This window comes from Marmota monax, unplaced genomic scaffold (assembly GCF_021218885.2).
Source record: "Marmota monax isolate L192 unplaced genomic scaffold, Marmota_monax_Labrador192_F-V1.1 WCK01_AAM20220418_F8-fsc00100, whole genome shotgun sequence".
In the NCBI taxonomy this organism is placed as follows: Eukaryota; Metazoa; Chordata; class Mammalia; order Rodentia; family Sciuridae; genus Marmota; species Marmota monax.
In genome coordinates this window covers 4,999,837-5,013,266 of record NW_026693872.1, presented here as the reverse complement: position 1 = coordinate 5,013,266, position 13,430 = coordinate 4,999,837, and the positions used below count along the sequence as shown (strand labels likewise).

The window sequence follows — 13,430 nt, the reverse complement described above, 5'->3', positions numbered from 1 at the left end:
TGTCTCTGTGGGACATGAGGTCTGGGGCTTCTTATACTACCATGGTCTTTCTTTTTGTAAGGACACCAGTCATAATGGATTAGAGCCTACTATAATTTTAACATGACTTTGTTTTAATATGCAAAGAGCCTATGTTCAAATGATGGTCCATTTACAGGTACTAGGAGTTAAGACTGCAACTTATCTTCTGAGGGGACACAAATGAACCCATAACAGTGCTCATAAAAATTTCAAGGGAAATATAGAAAATTGGGCAGAGTTACAATTACAAAACCCTACCCACTTTACCTACCATTCTCTCATATGAAGCAAACAATGTAAGGCACTAGGGGAAGGAAAGAAACTGCTTCGATCCACAGACTCCAGGCCCAGATCCGTTGCTAACACCAGGACCAGGGCACTCCCGGTAGTGGTACCCTTTGTTTCCTCCCTTCTTTGTTAATCTAACAATTCCGTTTGTCTATGCTCAGCCATAGACTCATCTTTATTTATTTTTATGTCAGCCCAGGGAGGCCCTCAGACATCTAGGTTCCCTGATGTCTCAAAGAGTTCTCAATCCCCCAGATTAGAGTCTGGCTCACTAGTTTTGAACTAGAGTTTAGACTCTCTTTTCTTTTTCATTCAACCATTATGGAAGAATTTCTGTACTTTTGGTTGCAAGTAAAAGGGAGTGGGTATTGGGGTAGTCTTTCATATTTACTGAGTAACCTATTAAAAATGTCCACTTCATTGTTTTAAATGAAAAAAAAAAAATAGGGAACAGCTTAAATTTCTACCAAGAGGAGAATAAGAGAGCTTTGCTGGATTATTTATTTATTCGAATAAAATTCAATAGTGAATTAATTGTAGAGCTTCTTGTATCAAATGGGTCAATCTCAAAAACTAATGTTGAGTCAGGCCTGGTGGTGTATGCCTGTAATCTTGGCTTTTCAGGAGGCTGAGGTGGGAGAATTGCAAGCTTGAGGCTAGCTTCAGCAATTTAGCAATACCCTGTCCCCCCCCCCCAAAAAAAAAAGTAAAAAGGGATGGAAATGTTGGTCAGTAGCAGAGTGTCCTTGGGTTCGATCCTCAGTACTGCAAATAAATCAATAAATAGACAAATAAATCATATTGAGTACAAGATGTAAAACTTATCACTCTTTTAAGAGCCTGAATGTTATTTAGAAAGGCAATGGGTAAATAACCACTATTCCTTGGTGTCACAAATAGTTTCAGGAGACTGGGGAAACCTTGGGATTTTTGAATTCCATTTTTTTCTTTTTGAATTCCATTTTTTCACATGAAGTTATTTCTCTCCTGGATACTCGGAAGATTGACAGTTGGCCATAGGCTGTAGGCCAAGGAGAAGGGCATTTACTTGTAAGCTGTCTCCTCCAGTTGAGCCACATGACCCTCCAGAACCACTGCTTCTTTTCAGTCTCCAAGATGCCAATGGAAAATGAAGGCTCAGGTCTCAGTGCTAATTTTATCTCTTTGGCTGTTTTGCTGTGAGTCTGTCTCTGCAAGTGTGTGTGTTTCAAGGGTTATTCAGAGATGCCTGAATAGAGAATGGGAATCACCCTTCTGGCTCTGTCCCTAGCAGGATTCTATAGGAGATTGTAGTGACCCCTTCTAAGAGGTACAATAATATTAACAAAAATGTCTAATTATACCTTGATATATGAAATATATGGCCAACTGTAACTTTTTGGTACATTACAAATTAGGATGAAAAATGCGCAGTGGAGAAGTGGATTTATACGATACAGACATTTCCTACTTTGTGCTACCCTGGGAAGGGCATAAAATACAATCCAGTGCTCTTAAACAAATTAACAACACTTACCAAGTCATTACATATGGAATATCAATTGAGGAAGTACCCTGTATTGAAATCAAAATCATCTTGATGCAAGGAAATTACAGCATTATATGCAAATAATCAGTGTGAGATGGTATTTTGGACAGTAAGAAAATAGATAATAAAGTTCTCCAAGGAAAACTGACCATTGTCAAAGTAGTATAATTATTAGAAGGCCTATCCCTTATTTATAGCCAGTGAGAAAAATCAAATATTAAATGAATATAAAACTTTAATAAGACATATGGATATGCTTTCTGAATTTCATATTAAAAAATAATAAAGACATTGAATATTAGAAAAATATTGAGTAATCACAAGTTTCAAATGCACCTTTTATATTTTCATGAAAATATAATGTAAGCTGTCTCCTCCAATTGAGCCACATGACCCTCCAGAACCACTGCTTCTTTTCAGTGATGAATATTAAATTCAGAATAACTATTAAATTAATAGGGGAATGTGAAATTGGAAAGGTGTAGAACATGTTCAAAAAGTTTATACTTCAAATATTTTGGAAATATCTGTTACAATCATGAAAAACAGGAAGTAGTATTGGGAAAAGGGTGAATTATTATAATTACTTGTGGACTAAAATTGGAAGTTTCTTTGGATGATGAGGCAGCTTAGATTGGCTGCTTTCTTTACTGGTCCCTCATAGCCTGTTGATTCTAAGAAGGAAGGACCTTACTGAGTTTATTAATCACTAGAGCACAGGAAATTCTGCTATGACAATGTTCCTGTTTTGGATATGGGTTCCTAGGTTAGGGCAGTAGGATATGCTTCCAAGAAACAATGTTTCCCAAAAGTGTGGAGTGTAGGAGTTCCTAAGAATTCAAGACACTGTGGTGGACCTATTCCAGTTCTCCCCTCCTCACCATCTGATATATCACTATTACTGTGTTACCCGCTTGGTATCATAATCATTAGATTTTTGCTTATCTTACTAGACTACTAATTTTTCACATTCATTCTCTGGCATATGGGAAGTGCTTAATAAAGGTATTTGTGAAATGACTTCAAGCAAGTTCCCCCTTCTAAGAGATACAATAATATTAACAAAAATATCTAATTATACCTTGATATATAAAATATATGGCCAACTGTAACTTTTTGGTACATTACAAATTAGGAAAATGGTTCTCAAACTTTAGTGTGTGTCAGAATCACCCTGGAGAAGAAAGCACAGCCTGTGTGCATGCAAGTTTTAATGAACCATATTCCTGGGTCCTGCCCTAGAATGTCTGATTCATTGGGTTTAGTTAGGGGCCTGAGAACTTTCTAACAAGTTCCCTAGTGATGTTGTGCTGGCTGGTCATAGATCATAGTTGAGAATCACTAGATTAGGAATATCCTGTAGAAAATATGGAAATATATAATGAAAATAATAAAATCACATATAGCTTTCTTCCTTTGGGAAGGCCTCCTGAAGAAATTTTAGGAAGGAGGGGAGGGAAAAGAAATCCCCAAATCAAATTATTTAATCTTGACACAAATGCTTTTTATTGCAAATGCAATATTAATTATCTTTCCTTCCAGGTCCTGATCTATAAAATGAGGACAATAGAGTGTATCTTCAAACTGGAGAGTTTTCATAGGGTTTTATGAGAATTAAGTTAAGTGTTCAGAACAGTGTTTAGCTTACTATATTGCTATTATTACATATTTGGCTAAGATATTTCAAAAATATTTAAAGAAAAGAGAGAGATCTGAACAGAAGACATCAATTTGGGAGTCATTAGGATCTAGGAGGTAAATAAGAGAAAGTTCTCAACAGAAGGAACTGAGTGTATTTTTCCTTACTTGAGAAAATGCAATTGGGTTTTAGAAGTCAAAATGCTTCTTGATTTTGCATTTGAGAGTTTACTCTTTAATAAAGCCACATAAAAATCTTTGTATTGAAAATAACTTTTTGTTGGGGTTTTTTTTGTTATAAATATATTTGGCTATATTTGAGCCAAAATATATTTATAACCAAAAGAAAAGATGTTCTTGAAATTCCACCCCTTTCTCTTTCAGATGCCAACATTTTTATTAATACCCTTTGAGACATCTATAGAGTGAATAGCTTTTATAAAAAGTGAGTAGAATAAACAAACTCAAACTCATTTTCTTTTATTTTTTCTTTTATTGTATTTTAATTTTTTATTATAATTTGTTATGTGACAGCAGAATGCATTACAATTCATATTACACATATAGAGCACAGTTTTTCATATCTCTGGTTGTATACAAAGTATATTCACACCATTCGTGCCTTCATACATGCGCTTAGTCGTTTTCTTTTATACTCTCACTCAACAACAATCAACCCAGAAGACTTTTGTGAACAAATGTATGGTTTCCCCCACACACCAAAGCAATCAATGCTCCAGCAGATACTAGGCTGGATATCCTTCACTTCAATTCAGTTCTGACTGTACCTGGAGATAGCAGGGATTGTTCCCCAACTTCAGATGCCAATTGCAAGCCCAAGCTGTTTTACCTGTGTTTCTGACTGGCTGTAAGTCAGGGTTCCTACAACTCCCTCTTCAGGGTGCTAGAATGGCTCACAGAACTCAGAGTTACAATTACTTTGGTGTTTATTGGTTTATTATAAAGGATATCACAAAGAATACAGATAAAGAGATGCATAGGGCATGGTGCATAGGAAGGGGCTTCATGTTCTTACTGGGGTATCATACTCAGGAAACCTCCATGTGTTCACTTATTGAGGAAACTCTGAAAACTGCCTCCTTGGGGTTTTATGGAGACTTTATCATGTGGGCATGACTGATTACATCACTGGCCTATTTATCCTTCTGCTCTTCCCTCCCTGAAAGTTGCCTTTCTACTGACAAGCTCTGTTATCTCCTGAAGCTCCCTAAGAGCTGCCAGCCATAGGTCAGCTCATTAGCATACAAAGAGATACTTAGTAGAGGTTAAGAATTAATTATAGTGGAGTGTAGGAGTTCCTAAGAATACTTAGTAGAGGTTAGGAGTTAATTATAACCTCTTTATGTTAAGTATTTTATTAATATTTCCAAAAATCAGTTTTTTCTTTTTGCTAATTACATTGGAATAGGAAGGTAGAAATGGAAGAAGTTCTTGCAAGAAAGCAATATTTTTTCACCCTTGCTGCTCCTAATTATTACATTTTTAGTCCAGCTTTATTTGAAAAATCAGGATTGCAGTTATATATGGAATTAGTATCCATTCATTGCTTTTTCCTAAATCGGAGGCAGTAGGGAAGAAACCTTTCTCAGCTTGGGCAAGGAAGGACAATGACCAGGCCTTTAATTTAGTTCTGTAATTACTGTGATGTCATGCTTGTCAAAGAAGAAAATTACAACAATTTAAAGATCTTAATTGGCTTTATTTTCTATTCTAGAATTTGGTGACACTTCATCCTATAAAATAGAATAGATGTTCTGATGAGCTGAGCAGAAGAGGTTAGTTTTATAGACAGGCTTGAAGAAAGCAAAACTAAGAAACAAAAGTAAAATAATCATTTCAAAGTTACTTTCTTCGTAGGGTGGAACAGAGTAAAAGAAAAATAAATGATTGATTAACATCAGGTTACTTCAGGTTACTTTCTTTTTCTTTTTTTTTTGGGGGGGGGGGGGTAAGGATTATTGTGGAGGAAACTTCATTATCCTGCCAATTGAAACTGGTCTGTTAGGGAGATTTGGCTGTTATCTTTCTAATCCTGATTTCACAGAAACTCAGAGGAACATTTTAGTGGAACTATAGTCTAGGTGACTCTATTCTGATTTTTAGCCTGATCTGTTAGGGCCTCATACAAGAATTTAACCCAAATAGGGGCCTTGTGTAATTTTTATTTATCATCTAAGAGTTTAATTTTTTTTCCTCCAAAACCCTGTATTCTTAAGAAGATTCCAGCCACTGTTACAAAATAGACATTGAGATATTCTAGGAAAAAATATTTTTAAAACAGCATTTTCTGATACAAACTTTCTCTGATACTCTACTCCTTTCTCTACTCAGTGTACTCTCCACCTCAACTTCTCAAACACAAAAATAGTCTGTAGAAACTCCAGTTGTGAAATGTTACATTCTTTTTCTGTTCTGAAAGCACCTTTTGAGAGTAGGATAAATAGACAGGGCTACAATTCCTGGGCAACACTTGCTTTGCTTTCACCCGAAAATGAGGGATAAAAGTGCCACCAATGAAACTGGAGTTGTAGCTAAATGGGGTAAATGTTCTGTTTCTACTCTAAATTGTTCACACTGTTACTTATGACTCTTTATTGATTTTCAGTGGTACAGGGTTGGCTTCATAAACTAGCTTATACTGGAAAGGACAGGTTTCTCATGAGCCCTTTCACTGGCAATCTGAAATAATATCTCTGTGTGAAAATAGATATTTTTAGAAATTCTGAAATAAAGCAAAAAACAATAAAGGCTTTCTAATATTTAGATTTTTGGCAGTTACATTAAGTTAACAGGAATCAAATACCAATTTAGATTCTCACCTGAGCATGCTATATTCATTGTTTGAAAGAATTGAAAATGAGCCTGCCTTTGATGGCTTGAAGCTCTATGAAGGGTGAATTTCTTGAATTTGGTAAATATATAAAGTCTTTCTGTGTACAGTTAACCCTATAAATATATAATGTCACATTTATTTTAAATCATCTTAAATGTCCTAAGAGTTAAAATATAAAGCCTTTCATTTGTGTAAAGTTTATTGATTCACCTGCCATCTAATATCCAAGTTCCAAGGTGCAAGAGACAGATACCACTTGGCATGCCATTCTCATGTATCATGTGAAAGTAGTTTCTATTTGAAAGTTCCAAATAGATACTCCAGAGCTGACAGGGGAATTCCAGCAAGGTCATTCAACCATTAAAACTTTAAAGGAAAAAAAAACACACACACACTAACAAAGGGAAAAAATTGCCTTCGTGTAAACATTAACCCATCTGTTTTTAAGTAACTCTTAATTTTATTTGTTTTAATACTAAAGGAAAAGCTCACACTGGATTTATTTTATATTTCAAATAAAAAAATAATAATAATTAACTCTGGAGTCTGAAGCAGGAGGATTGTGAGTTCAAAGCCAGCCTTAGAGACGGCGAGGCACTAAGTAACTCAGTGAGACCCTGTTTCTAAATAAAATACAAAATAGGGCTGAAGATGTGGCTCAGTGGCTGAGTGCCCTGAGTTCAATTCCTGTTACTGCCCCCCGCAAAAAAGTAATATATTTAATTAATTTGGAAATTTATACCTTTGTGGTTTATTGTATCTTTTTGGATTGGCAAAATATCCAGTGCTTAGAAAAAATGGCTTCCTCATGGGAAGATTAGATGAAGTCTAGATAGGGCAAAGGGGAGTGAGGGGAAGTGAGGGGGCAAAGGGTATAAAAAAGATGGTGGAATGAGATGGACATCATTACCCTACGTACACGTATGAAGACACGAATGGTGTGAATATACTTTGTATGTAACCAGAGATATGAAAAAATATGCTCTGTATGTGTAATATAAATTATAATACATTCTGCTGTCATATATAACAAATTAGAATAAAAAAAGAAAAATGGTTTCCTACTGTCTACCCTATAAAATACAGGACAGAGTACAGGCAGGAATTCTTAAAACATTTTCAGTGTTTTCCTTGGTAGATATATACCCAGTTCTTGCTCTTGAAGCTTTATAAACCTGCCCTTAAATGACATTAACAAACAGATAGACATTTGACTAAGGAAACATTGTTGAATATACATGATGAATTAAAGTATTGTCATTCTGTCAGTGTCTTTTGTGTGGTCTAAATACACAATGAAATGTTAACTGTTTAGAAAAATAGCAAGAACAGTTACTCTATTGCTAGGCTGGCAGTTTATTCAGTCCTGAATATTTAAATCCATATTTCATTTAATGTTAAAATTTACGCATATGGTGCCTCATAAAATGACAGAATATTGGATTTAGTTTTAAGTACAGTTATTTCGGGAGCTTTCATATTGTTGGAAATGTATAAGAAGGACTTTGTGAAAGGTTCTGGATAATGTGTTTTTGTTTTGTTTTGTGTCTCTTGTATTGCAGAGACCTTGTTCTGCCTTAGAGATGGTGGATTCATTCACTATCTACCTTTAGACAAAGTAAAGCTGTTTAAAAAGATGTTTAATAGGGACTAGAGGTGTAGCTCAGTGCTAGTGATCCCCAGCACCCCCTCACACCATGATATTTATTGAAATATTTATGGAATAACTACATAAACAACATGTGTATATCTACAGCCCAGTTTAAGAAAGCAATATGACCGTTCCTGCTAATATCTCCTATGTACTCCTCTCTGGTCTCCTGCAGAGGTAACCAAAGTTCTGAATTTTGTAATAATAATTAGTAATTTTTTTCTTAGTGGTTTTATCACATATATATTTATCCCTGACCTATGTATTACTTAGTTTTTATGTGTTTGGGGACTTTATAAAATGAAATAATATTTTGTCTTTTTTTAAATTGCTCAACATTTTAGCCTTAGATTTATCCATGTCAATGTATTTAACTACTGCTTGTTAGTTTTCACTGGTGTGTAGTATTGCATTGTATGAACATTCCAGAATTTTTTAGCAGATGAATTGACTGACAGACTTTCAGGATGTTCCTGGTTTTATTTATTACAAACGTTGCTCCTATATACACATGTATTTTTGTATGTGTTTGCCATACATATGCAAGGACTTATCTATCAATGTTTCTTAATGTTTTCCATATCATAATACACATAGAAAATGATAGATAATATTTATACAACACACTGGATTAAAGAAAGAAGCTGTGTAACTGACATGGGAGCTTTTGCGTGACTGGAGGGCTGAGTTCCATATCTGGGCTTGTTCATTACATACTAGGTAAGGCACCTCAGCACACTGGATGGGAAGCTTTGCTAGAATGTGTGCCTGGAAGTTGAATTGCTGGTTGTTGGTACATGTTTCCTTTACCCTTCTATGTAATACAAATTATATAGTGATATTAGTTATTCTGTTTAACTGACAATCTAGAGTGCTTTTATTAATGCATATTCTCTGAATTTTTACTTAAAATAAGAGAATCATTGAAAATTTTACCAATCTCAGGAGTATGAATGTCAAGTTGGAAAAGAAAATTATTTATTATTCCCTAGGATATCAGTTCAGACTTGCTTTCTCCAAACATGATAATGTCAGAATTTCTCACATATGTGACAGCAGTAGGCAGCAGGAGATGTCAAGAAGTGACAACATGTCCCCATAGTAATTAATTGTGAAAGCCACAGCCTGGGCTAAATGAATTACTTATGAGAGCTGCAATTCAGTCTTCCAGGTTTGGTATTGCATTAGCTTTTTGTTTCTTAGCGTCAAGAGGTAATTTCATGTAATACATAGAAGATGGAGTAATGAAAGCTATTTGCTATGTAAGTAACTTTTAGTTTAGAAATCCAAACATTTAGAAAAGAAGCTAGTTTATTTTGATCCTTCTTAAAATTGTTTTTCTTTTAAAGAGTAAATGTTTCTAATTATCAGAATTATATTAAGGTAATGAATAACTATATTGATTTCTCTATTCAGATGACATCAGATTAAGCAATTAATTTTAGGAAAAAAACCCCTCTAACCTGGCATCATTTTTTTCATGAAATTTTCAATGCACTTTTATATATTATTTCTACTGTTACTGATTTAATGGATTTCTTACAGAAAGGATTTAAAAGTAATCATTACTTGCTTGAGAGGCTGTTTAAAATGAGATGGAAAATATCAGAGCAAAGTTTTCAAGCTCATTCTTATGAAAATCTAATGCCAAACTATTTTAATTTACTTGGCAGAAAATTATAGATGAAAACTACATTTCCATTTTACTGGCATACTATGCACTATACATAAGTCATGTTTTTACATTTTTAATATAAATTAGAATTTGAAACATAGTCACCACTTTATTTTATTGATACTTATAGTATGTGACAGTATATGTATATGCATATGTATTTGTATATATACATGTGCACACAGATATGTACATATCATAATACATATTTACATTGGTTGAGACTCAGTATAAATTTATCATTATTGTATAGTCTTGATTAAGCCTCTTGATATAGTCAACACTGACATTCCTCTATGGTTATATTAGTTGGGCTCATTAACAAATAGTGGACTTTTCTTCATTTTTCTCCTTTGAATGTGAAATATTTATTGTAATTTTCATTGTGAGGCCACAATTCACAAAGTTATTTTTTTAAACTACAGATATCCTGAGTTTTAGTAACAAACACACATTTCAACATAACTGGTCATTATATGAGTGCTTCTCAAGATTGTATTCAGGTACCTCCTTATAAAGTGGAAAGTGAATTTGTAGCCCTAGAAATAGGAAAGTGACATCATATGAAGACATTCTACACTTGAATCTTGGGATCTGTCTTTAAAGCTCATGTGAATTCTGTATCTTTCTCTGTTTCACTGTATTTTCTTCCAAATAAAGCTGATACTACATAAAGATCTATCTGTTGCTTCAGCTGTTTGAGAAGCATGATTGTAAATGGAATCTCAAAAACCTTTAACTCAGAAGTACTATCTTGTGTGAAAATTTTGACTTATGTTATCCAATTCCATTTAGTCTTTTTTTTTATTTTGATGGATGCAGTAGCTTTATTTTATTCATTTATTTTATGTGGTGCTGAGGTTTGAACCCAGGGCCTCACACGTGGTAGGCAAGTACTGTACCACTGAGTCACAATCCTAGCCCCTCCATTTAGTCTTTAGTGGAAAAGAAAGAGGCCTCTCGAGTGATGTTCTTTACCATATTTTTTATTTCTTTATTCCATTTTATACCTATACTATAATTTATCAGTTTCTTCCTGATTGATATATTTTCCTTTGGCAACAATGTGGCAGTGAATATCCATGTGTATATGTATACATTTTATATGTGCAAATATGTTTTTAGTTATTGCTGCATGAAAAAGCATATATATTAATAATTTGCCCATTTACTCTTGAAGGTTTATCAATTTATCCTCTGTTATTTCCCCATAATCTCACCAACATTATGTTTTATGAAACTTTGAACTTTGCCAATTTAATGTTAAAATATAGGTTTAATGATGTCACTCTACTTTTAATTTCCATTTCTCCCATACTGAGTAATATGGAGTATATTTATATGTTTAGGCAACATTCAGATTTCTTCTGTCACCTATAGATGATTGAACCAAGATTTGCAGTCAGGAAACTTGTATGTGTTGGATCCCAACACAGGAAAGAAAAAAAGGAGGAATGAGTCAGGTACCTGACTTGATATAGATCATGTGACAAAGACCCAAGAGTCTGCTAAGTTAAGAGTATAATACATTAAGCCCGGCATGATGGTACATGCTATAATCCCAGTTACTGAGAAGGCTGAGGCAGGAGGATCACAAATTCAAGTCCAGCCTTGGCACTTTAGCAAGACCTTGTCTCAAAATAAAAATTAAAAAGGGGTGGGGATGGAGCTCAGTGGTAGGGCACCCCGGTTTCAAGCCCCAGTACTGTAAACAAAATAAAACAAAAAGTATAATGCATTAAAAATCTAAAACAATAAACTTACAGCATCCAGATTAAGGAACTTGATAGTTCACATTTTTTTCTTCATCATAATTTATTTGGAGTATTCTACTCAGTATTATATTTTAAAATTGCATTTTAAATAATGTGGTTATTTTTCTATTGCTGCTATAGTATTATTATAGACCTTGTGTCTTAAAAGTTTATTATCTTTCAGTTCTGTAGAACAGAAATCCAACATGGGTCTCACTGGGTTGAAATCAAAGTCTTATCAGGCTGTGTTCCTTTCTGGAGGTTCTAGAGGAAAATCTGTTTCCTTGCCTTTTTAGCTTTCAGAGGTCACCTGTATTCCTCAGATTGTGGTTCTCCTCCTCCATCTTCAAAGCCAGCAAGAGGAAGAGCTAGTGAATCCTTTACCTCCCTGACCACAGCTGGAAAGGATTTACTGCCTTTACAGGATTCATGTGATTAGGTTGTACCCATCTGGATAATTGCCCCCTCTCAAAGTTCTTAACCTTAACCACATCTACAAAGTCCCTTTTGCTATGTAACATAGTATATTCATAGACTCCAATGATTAGAACATGGACATCTTTGCAGGAAAGTCATGGCAGAGGATCACCAGGATACTGAGGGAGTCCAATTGTATACAGAGTATTAGACTAAAAATTGAAGATGATCCCAGAGTGTATTGCCTGTGAGAGAATAAGAATGTTTATAAAGTGATTAGTGCAGTGAGTACATTATGAATTGTTCCTACTTCAAAGGGTAATGGTACAAATTACAGACACATAGTAGCTCAGAAGAGAAAAACGCTTAGAGAAGTGAAAGGGGATGAAGCAGCATGACATTTTTATCTTGCAAAGAACAGAATTTGGGATCCAAGTTTCTCACTTTACATTAGATCAGCAGGTGGTTTGAATGTCAGAAAGTGCTTAACTTTGCCAAGAATTTTGCATTGTTTCTCTCACTAGCAAAAGAATTGGAGAATGGAGATGGAGGAGGGAAATGGAATACAAGCAATTTTCTGGCCTCTTTTTGTCAGACTGCACAATATATAGAGCCTGAGGAAGAAGAGGGAGACCTTTTTTAAAAGGAAGACAGCAAAGTAACTATAGCTTACAAGACCATCCTTTCTTTCTTTCTTGTTTTTTTTTTTTTTTTTTTAAAGCCCCAGGAACATATGGAAAAGAAATCCACTCTGAAAGCAAAGCACAGTCATCAGAAACGATAAGATTTTTCAGGCTTTCCCTGTAATCTTCCTTAAGTTTGTCTCTTTAAACACATTTAACTTGACCTTTGAGAAGTTGCTGATAAGCAGTTATGGAGCAGGAGTTGACTTAACAAACCCTCCCACCTTGCTTGTTGGGTGGTAGCTTCCAAGGCCACTGTCAATGCGTATCAGTGTGAACCTGATCCAGAAACTGCCAGGAAGAGGACAAAGTTTAGTCCGTGAGGAAATAGTTGGCTGCTGGTTATTTCATGCTGTTTGTCCAGACTTCAGCTTGGTGTAAGTAGTTTTTAAAATTTATTATAACATTATCATATAAAAAAGGATTGTAAGAATAATTTCTGTGAGAGTAAATCAAGTTCCTGCTTGGCTCTTAATCTTGTGTACTAGACCTGCTGAAAGTTTCAGCATTGCACAAGTAGTTGTATTTTTTAAATGAAAAGGAAAGCCGTGGAGTGTTTCAGCAAGTGTTCTGCTAAGGCAGGTCCTGCTAGCAGAAAATGATTTTTAATGTCTTGACTTATGTTGAGTGAAGGTATTTACAGTTAGAAAATAGAAAGGAGTGAATATATGTCTGTTGTCCAGAGATTGATTTCTTTGTAAATGCTATTTGGCTTTCTCTCCACATCCCTTCCAGTTGCTTTTCCTTTAGGTTCATGCTATGAATTCGTGTTAGTAAATGTTACTCATGGGTAATTAAACTGGAGGGTTTATGATCAAAGAAAGTAAATGAATGAGAACAAAGTAGAACTAAAAATGTTGTGACAAAACGTTAGGATCCTAGATTTCAGAGTAGCAGAATGTATTTTCAAAGAGAAGAACT

At 34.7% G+C, this 13,430-nt stretch overlaps 1 protein-coding gene across 2 annotated transcripts in view; it reads left to right on the top strand.

The window, feature by feature from the left end:
• Map3k13 (mitogen-activated protein kinase kinase kinase 13) overlaps window positions 1-13,430 on the top strand; it is a 166,421-nt gene that overhangs the window by 19,462 nt on the left and 133,529 nt on the right. Inside the window, exon 1 of one of the 2 annotated variants that reach the window (XM_046462654.2) lies at window positions 5,477-12,886. The exons of the other annotated variant lie outside the window; for it this stretch is intronic. The gene's annotated coding sequence lies outside the window, so the exon portion shown is untranslated. Of the gene's footprint in view, window positions 1-5,476; window positions 12,887-13,430 lie in introns of those variants that run through there. 2 annotated transcript variants of the gene reach the window in all.